The following is an 8,894-nucleotide window of genomic DNA, read 5'->3' as shown; positions in this document are numbered from 1 at the left end:
CCTCACTCCCATGGTGACAGTTCTTCAAATGTTATCAAATCCTAGTCCTTTGAGCCCTGTGTTTTCCTCTTATTTATCACCTGTCTTAAAAGCTTTATTGAATTTCTTATTTAGCACGGGCACTCCAGTTCATAATTTAAATTGTATCTTCAAGTTACTCACCCCTTCTTCAGTGATTTGCCTAAAGAGACAGGGCTAGTAAGTGGTACAGCTGGAACTCGACCTAGATCTTTCTCTAAGCCCCCTCTCCTTTCCAGTCTTTCAAAACGCCATCCCCTACTCTTGCCAATGGGATTGGAGAAGATGGAAGGGAGAAATTAAAATGTACAGAAGGGAGGCAACTATATTCAATACATTGTAGTAACCTATAATGAGGAAGAATATGAAAAGGAACAAATTTATATATACATATATGACTGAAACATACTATTCACCAGAAATGGACACACTGCAAACTGACTATACCTCAATAATAATATTAAAATGTTCAGAAAGGAGATTTTACTTCTTAAACAAAAAGTGAATTATCTCAAAATTACATAGTAAATCAGGATTTTATCCTACAGTAATTAGTGAGATACCAGCTGTTTTAATAATCACCACATTTGTTGAGGATCTACTGTGTTAGGTTCTTTATGAGAATTTTCTCTAGTCCCAAAAGTTTGGTTTTAACTACAATTTTATAGACACTGGGCCTCAGAAATTAAGAAGCTTGCCCAGGTTACAGAGTTGACAAGTAGCTTATCAGACTGCAAAGTTCATTTTCTTTCTACCAGGTGCCACCTACCTTTTCATTTCACTTGATCTTCCCAGGCACTGGGAATTCAGAGTGATAGGAAATCGGTGTGGCTATGCTCTGATAGCTGCCCTTGTGCTAGGGGAAGAGAATGGCAATCTTCTAGTTCCAGGAGAACACGAAGGAAGGAGGGGTTCTTTTCCAAAGAGGGTAGAGATGACGAGGTCTTGAAGAAGTTACATTTTATCTAGGAAACAGGCTATTCTCCCCTTTTCATACATCCCTGCCTGGTTTCCTTTCTTGCACCAAATGGGATCTCCTATAGCAGTTTGTCAACCTCACCACTACTTTTTTTTTCCAGGTAATTCTTTATTTGGGGGACACTGTAAGTACACTATATGATGTTTAGCAGCATTCCTGGCCTCTATCCAGTACATGCCATTAGAACCCTCAATCTCCCACAGCTGTGACAAACAAAATGTCACATGTCCCCTGGGCAGCAAACTGCCCCGGTTGAAACCAATTCCAAAGCCTTCTGTGTATACAACTCATCACCCTTTCTCGATGATATAACTGTAACAAATCAAAGAAACAAGAGTAGATAGCTCAGGAAAAGGCACTCCCATGAGATTTTAATGTATGATAGAAAAAATGTCATAATTGGGAAGAGAAACATTCAGTGTAGATTATTAGGACAACTGGTAAACCTTCAGACAAAAATTAGGATCCTCACAGAATAAATTTCAGATATAACAAATTAGCAAATTGTTAATACTTCAAACCAGAGGGGTGAAAAAGCAGAACATATTCATCACACCTTACCAGAGGAGGAACTTAAAAGCTTTGGCACAATAAAGGAAATGATCAAGAACAGTATGAATGTTAGAAGATACATTGTTAACTATGTTGAAATTAAAACTTCCTGTCCAGAAGAATTCAAACACAAAAGGGAAGCCAAAACCAGCAAATGTTTACAGGAAATCTGACAAGTAAAGAGTTGAAGTGTAAATGGGTAAAACCACTTTAGAACTGTAGGCATTAACTACTAAAACAGGAGCTATGCTCCCAGACCCAGATGCCGGTTTCTAACACCCTTCTCCAACAGGAGCAACGAGGGCTCCTTGGAGACACTGCCGATTCAGGGGCTGGGCTAGGAGTATACAAACTGAGCTTAGACCTTCTTGTTGTGCCAGAAAGTAAGGAAAATAAAAGGATGAAGTATGGCAAAAAAAAACAACCCAAAACAGCTCCCAATGGCCTAATTAAATAATGTAGTATTGGATTATAACCTAAAGTATAAAGCAAGTGTCCATAGGTCCATACTGATGCAGACAAATGACTGAATGCAAAAATTAACAGGGGGAGAGAGACAAATTTTACTTATAGAAGAATTCCAGATACTTTACATAGATATTCCCTCCTCCAGGAGGTGGATCTTAACCCCAGCCCACCCCCACGCAGGAGTGTGGACAGTGCTTAGTGGTTTACTAAGTGGAGAAACCAGACAAACACCACCCTAGCCTGGCGATCAAGGTTAATATCATCAATCATAAGCCATTGTTGACATGATGTACCACTGATGTGATCTGATGAGATGACACATAAACACTATGATATTCTTCCCCCAAATCCATAATCCCAGTCTAACCATGAGGAAAATATCAGACAAACCCAAAATGAAATGCTACAAAATACCTGACCAGTACTTCTCAAAACTGTCAAGGCCATCAAAAACAAGGAAAGACTGAGAAACTGTCACGGACCAGAGGCAACTAAGAAGAAAAGATCACTAATTTTAATATGGTATCCTGGAAAGGATCCAAGAGTAGAAAGAGTACTAGAAAAAAAAAAGTGAAATCTGAACTAAGTATGAGTAAATAGTCTTAATTAATTGCCTTAGTTGTTACAAATATGCTACAGGAATACAAGATGTTAAAACAGGGGAAACTGGGTGATGGGTACACAAGAATTTTCTGTAAAATGAAAACTATTCTAAAATAAAATGGTTTTTAAAAATTGGATTATGCATACCCTATGGCCTAGCAGTTACAGTCCTCAGAATATACCTAACAGAAATATATGTGCAGGTATATACCAAGAGACATACAGAAATAGCCATAGCAGCATTGTTTATAATTCCTAAGCACTGGAAAAGATCCAAGAATAAACCTGTAGTAGAACCAATAAATAAATTGTGATTAATTCATAGAATGAAATCCTACACAGCCATGAAAATACATGATCTGCAGATACATGCCCCTAGGATGAATCACACAAAGATAATCCATGAAAGAAGCCAAACCCCAAAAGATCATATACCATATAGTTCCATTTATAAAAAATCAAAGCTAAAAAAGTAGAAAACTGAACTAGTATACTGTTTATGGATGCAGGCATAAGTGTTAGAGCCATATTCTTTCTTTATTTTTGAGGGGGTAATTAAGTTTATTTATTTTAATGGAGATATCAGGGGTTGAACCCAGGGCCTTGTGCAAACTAAGTGCATACTCTACCACTGAGCTATATACCCTTTCCTCTAAAGTCGTATTCTTTAAATGGGGTAGGGGTAAGGAAGTCACTACCATAAAAGTCAGTTTAGGGTCAAATCTGCAGGGAGGGAGGAATTTGTAGTCAGGAAGTTTCCCGGGGCTCTGGGGCACTCTGAAGTAATGCGAATAGTATTAGTAACACTCTGTTCCTTGAAATGGTGATGGTTTACATGGATGATCACTGGGTAATCATTGACTAAGATGCACACCTAAGTTTAATGCAATTTTCTATGTGAGTTATAGTCCATGCTAAAATATGGTTTTAAAAAGGTTAATATCACCAGAAAGACATAATACGAATATATTAGAAAAGCACCAAAAGCAAACTACTGTAAATAACCTTTTCATAGAGGGAGGAAAATTGCTAACAAGTATTTCAGAAAATGTTCAAACTTAAGCAGATACCAAAACTAATACAAACCAGGTGATATCACTCCACACTTATTAAAACTGCAAAAATAAGCTTTAAAGAATACTATATGATGATGAGAGAGGAATGGTGCAGATTTTGTTAGTGTAAATATTAATTGCTACACTCTTGGAAAGCTGCATGTCCACAACTATGGAGTAAAACATGCATGACTTTTCAATTATTAACTCTCTCTGGGAAATTATGCAATGGAAAGTTTCCCAAATACAGGAAAGAAAGTTTTGCGCATAATAGTAAATAATTGTCAACAAATGAAAATTTAATTATGATTAATGAAATAAATGCATAAGATACAGCCCACACTTGATTTTTCAGTCATTAAAATGATTTCTTCATACTGAGATATGCAACATGTGTATGGTTAAAAGCATATGGTAGGAATATAAGGATAACCAAGGAATTAAAACCTCTGCATAAAAGACGAGACAAAATATATCGAAGTATTAACCACGGTTGTGTTTTGGGTTTAGGATAACGCGTGGCAACTTTCTTTAATCAGAATATATTACTTAAATAAGCGGGAAAATAAAAAGGTGACAGAGGTATCATCAATTTGTCAAATCTCAAAGAGATAAAGAAATGAATGCCCCGCCCACTGTACTTGAATTTGGCGCGTGGGACCTCACTGGTAACCTCTGAAGAGAGCAATTTTAGGTCACTGCTGGGGAGGAGGGTGTAGGAGTGATAAAGCCTCGCTATTATGGGTGGAGGGAGCAAACATGCGATACTCTTTTTAGAGCTTTGCTAGGAAGAAGGGGAGAGAGAAAAACTGGTATCAGGGAGCACAGAAACTACAAAGTTTAAGGTTGGCGGTTTTGTCTTCGGTCTGGAGAGGGGCTTGGAGGCGGCACAGGCTGGAGAAATCACCGCGGAGCACAGGTGGAGGGAAGATTCTCGGAGTGAAGGTTAAACACCTGCTCCAGGGCAGAGAAGAGAGAGACCTGCCTGAATTCATCAAAGTGGGGATAATCTTACCACCTGACATCAGGAGAGTTAAGAAACGGAGCATTGCACCCGAGTTAAAGGCCACTCTAGGTCCACCCAAACTGGACTCCTTGCCCACGTGCGCACCCGCGTCTTGAGCTCTCCGCCTCCCCCACGTGACCGCGGACTTTAACGTGGAAAGTGACCTCTCCTGCCCGAGGTCATGGCCTGCGCCCTCCAGGCTGCTGCCTTCTCCACCCAGGGGGATCCTGGCAGCTCTCCTCTTGGGCTTCAGGCTGGGGTCTGCTTGCCCTTCCTGGTCTTCCACCCAGAATGAGGGCGCTGGAAAGACTTACGGGCTCTAACTCTGTACTTCAGAACAGGCAAAACACACGCACGGAAGAGGCCCATTCCATACCTCGGGTCACACAGTAGGCATTAGTGGGGAAGGTGCAATTCCAGCGCTGAAAGCCACGAGCCAACGAGGAAAAGGGAAAGGAAGGGCTCAACAGGTACCTGTTGTCTGATGCGAAGGGGGAACTCTGACCCTTTACGCCAAACCTCCCGCCTCCGCTGGGAGCCGAGCAAGCGCGCGGAGGGCTTCTTGGGCCGCCAGGAGTGGTTCGACCCTCGCCGCCAGGCCCAGTCTCTCTTCCCATTGGCTCGCCCGGCAAGGGGCTGCTCCCACGCTCCCGCTCCCCGCCTGGGTCTCGGATCCTCTTTACCACGCACCGCTCCTGGGAGAAGATACATTGTTCTATACAGGATCCTCCGTGTGCAGCACATCTGGGGGCACACAATCTCCTTCCTTTTCTGATAACCAGTAACGTGGAGAAAAGGGAGCCTGGGAGTTGGACCCTGGCTTCTGATGACCTTTCCTAGACGGGCTGACTCCTAATAAGCAGCAAGCCTTTATTCATCCCTCCCATAATTTCTATAATTGTTGAGCACCTACTTCATGCCTGACAATTTTCTCGGCCTTCTCTAGCAGGGAAGGAAACATCCAACATTTGGCTACTCATCCCCGACCTCCACGCCTCCCATGGAGCTTACATTCTACTGAAGGAGTACAGATAATGAACTGTAGTATATCAAATAGTGATCACTGCTAAGGAGAAAAACAGAGTTGAGTAATGGCCTAGTGCTGGAGGGTAAGGACCAGGGAGTGGGTCCTATTTCTCTCTGGGTGGAAAGGGAAGACACTGCTAAGGTGACATTTGCAGAAAGTGAGGGCATAAGCCATGCAGATATCCTGGAAATGGAGCATTCCAGGGGGAGGAAATAGCAAATGCAGAGGCCCTCAGGCAAGAGCCTGCCTGATAGATTGAGGAACATTGGAGTCAAATCAAGCATCGTGGTCACCATGACTCTGGGTTGATATATGGATAATGCAATTTCATCCAAATCCCACAGGATTAGAACTCTCTTCTGTGTATTTATGGTCTTGGCCCCTGAGGACAGGGCTTTCAAAATTGGCTCAGACCCTAATAACTCTAGCAGCTTCAGGAATTAGAATCATCTAACTCTCTGATGAGAGAATTCGGATCAAATAGGCAAAAGGTGTGTCCCCTTAGAATGGCTTCCTTTTTGTCCCAATTACCCATCCTGAAAACCTTTTCCTACTGACATAACAGCAAGACTTGGGAGATTCTAGAGTTGCCTGTAACCTCATTTAAAGTAGCATTTCTCTAGCTGGAATCTTCAGGGAGATCTTTAAACCTTATTGGCAAAGTAGGAGCCAGTATTCATTGGCTTTAAGCAAATGTACTCTCTGGGCAACTGATACTAAGGGCTCAGGCAGGCTAGTTGGCAACATGGATCCAACAATCGTAATCACTATCAGGAATCAGAGCCCTAGATCATAAAGATTTATACAAACTCAAAAGGACAATGACAATGAACAGTGTGAGAATGAGAGAAAACAGGATAAACTCTCTTGGTTTGGCTCCAGCCTACTATATGAATATAATAGTCATTTGAGTATCGTGCTAAATGTTATATTCACAAGTACATACATCTTAAGAGAAGCTATGAATGTTAGGGGTTTTGGTTCTGAAACCATTTCTAAGATGCTCATAACACCATGAAATAGAACACTTTCATATCATGGAAAAATTAAAAACTGAGGAATATGTTAAATAAAGTTTTAGAAACCAAGTGTCCCAGGACTGTACCTTAGTAAAAATGAATTAGACATTTTTCATTTTTATTTAATTTATATATACCTGACCATGTTTCATTTTATGTAAATGCTTAAGTTTTATAATATCATGTATTTTAGTGTAATCTTTTTTTGTTTCTTTTCCCTTTTGATTTAGCTCTTCCTCTAAAAGGAACCCCTGGGAAGAATATGCTTGCCTTTAATTGCATTATTATTCTGTTCTGTCTTTTCTCTATTACTTTTGGTAAAATTTAATTTTCCATAACTTCTTTTCTTTTAAAAAAATTTTTATTCAAGTGTTGATTTGCATTGTTAGTTTCAGGTGTACAGCAAGGTGTTTCAGTTATACATATGCATAGATATATATTTTTTCTTTTCAGATTTTTTCCCATTATTTGTTATTACAAGAAACTGAATCTAGTTCCTTGTACTATACAGTAGGTCCTTGTTGTTTATCTATTTTATATATAGTGTTGTGTGTCTGTTAATCCCTAACCCCTAATTTATCCCTCTCCCATGCCTTTTCTTAAAAGGCTGAATAATAAAATTAAAACGTAAGTCTTCTAATTAATAACTTCCAGCAAAAAGGCATCTCTGAAAATTTTTATAGCTATTTCCACAAGCCCCTGTGGCTGGAAGGAGAGACGCCATTCTTCTTCATAAAACTAATCTAATATGGTGCAAAGTGGAAAACAGTAATAAAATATCCATCTTATTTTGCTGTCCAATAAGGAGACCTGCATAAATATTCATAAACCTACCACCTTGTTCTATTTATGTTTATATTTGAAAGTGTTATCTGTACAGAGTACTCTTATAAGATACTTGGACTTTTGAAACTATTGTAATGCCCTGTGAAAATATCTTTAACATCTAAAAGGTATGAATGCTGAGTGATTGTAGTCCTTGCTCATCTGGTAATAATATCATAAATGACATCTCTGTGTTACTAAAAGGTAATGCAAGGAGATTTCTCAAATAAGAAAACTAGTCATTTTCCTTATTTCCCACAAGCACAGAGGTAAAATAAAAGTCGTAGAATTTGCTTTTTACTAAGAGTTTGAGAGACTTATAGCCCTCAATTTTCTCCCTCTCTTAACTCACATCAATCTTTCCCAATAAATAAACCACATTAAGCACATCAACTAACTGGAATATATCATTTTGTATTTTTTTCTCCATGCTTGTATAATTATACTCACAATAACATACTAAACACACACACTGAGTTACAAAGTTGGAATTATATTATCCTGGCTTTTTTGCATCTTAAATTCCTCACCCAACAAACAATTTTGTTCATTGACTATTGATGCCCTTCCCCATCGCAACTCTGTCCCACCAAATAGAATGGCTCCATAATGGATAAAGATTTTTATCCACTTAGTTTACCGTTGCATCTCCAGCACCTACAACAGTGAATGAGTCAATCAACACAACACCTTATGGATGTAAAAAGGGACTAAAGTGGAAACAAACATGACAAGTTGAAGGAAAAACAATTAAGCCAGAATGGCTAATAGGGGGGAGAGGGAACAGAATAATGAAATATGGAGTCGGAGAGGTAGGAAAGATGAAAAGAAAAGGAGAGAAACATCATATAGAGCCATAGAGATCACTGTAGGAACTTCGGCTTTCACTAGGAATAAACTACTGAGCCAACTGAGTGTTTTGAGCAAAGCGAATAGTCACAATTATGCTTTGAAAGAATCATCCAGGACCCTCATGAAGAGAACTGGAGTGGCAATAGCAAAAGCAAGGGACCAGTTAAGAGCCTATTATAATAATCCAGGTGAGAGAAATTGATGGTAGCAGAGAAGCCCAGGACTTGTCAGGAAGAGAGGCGGGAGGAAAGCCCGACACGGCCAGAGCCTTAGCAGGAGAAGCGGGTCCTCCGCAATGATAAAACGAAATTTGAAAAGCTCTCTTCGCGGATGTGTGGCTCCAACTTCGAATGTAGGGACGACTCAACGACCAGGACTAGTGAGGTGCCTATTCAGCCGAGGGCGCGGGACAATGTGCGCAACCACCCCTCGCCCCCAAAGGTAGCTGTTTCCCTGAGTCTCCAGCCCTGCCTCCCTTCCAGGGGCCCTA

Source organism: Vicugna pacos, chromosome 10, assembly GCF_048564905.1.
Source record: "Vicugna pacos chromosome 10, VicPac4, whole genome shotgun sequence".
Classification (NCBI taxonomy): domain Eukaryota; kingdom Metazoa; phylum Chordata; class Mammalia; order Artiodactyla; family Camelidae; genus Vicugna; species Vicugna pacos.
This window is presented reverse-complemented; position numbering follows the sequence as displayed.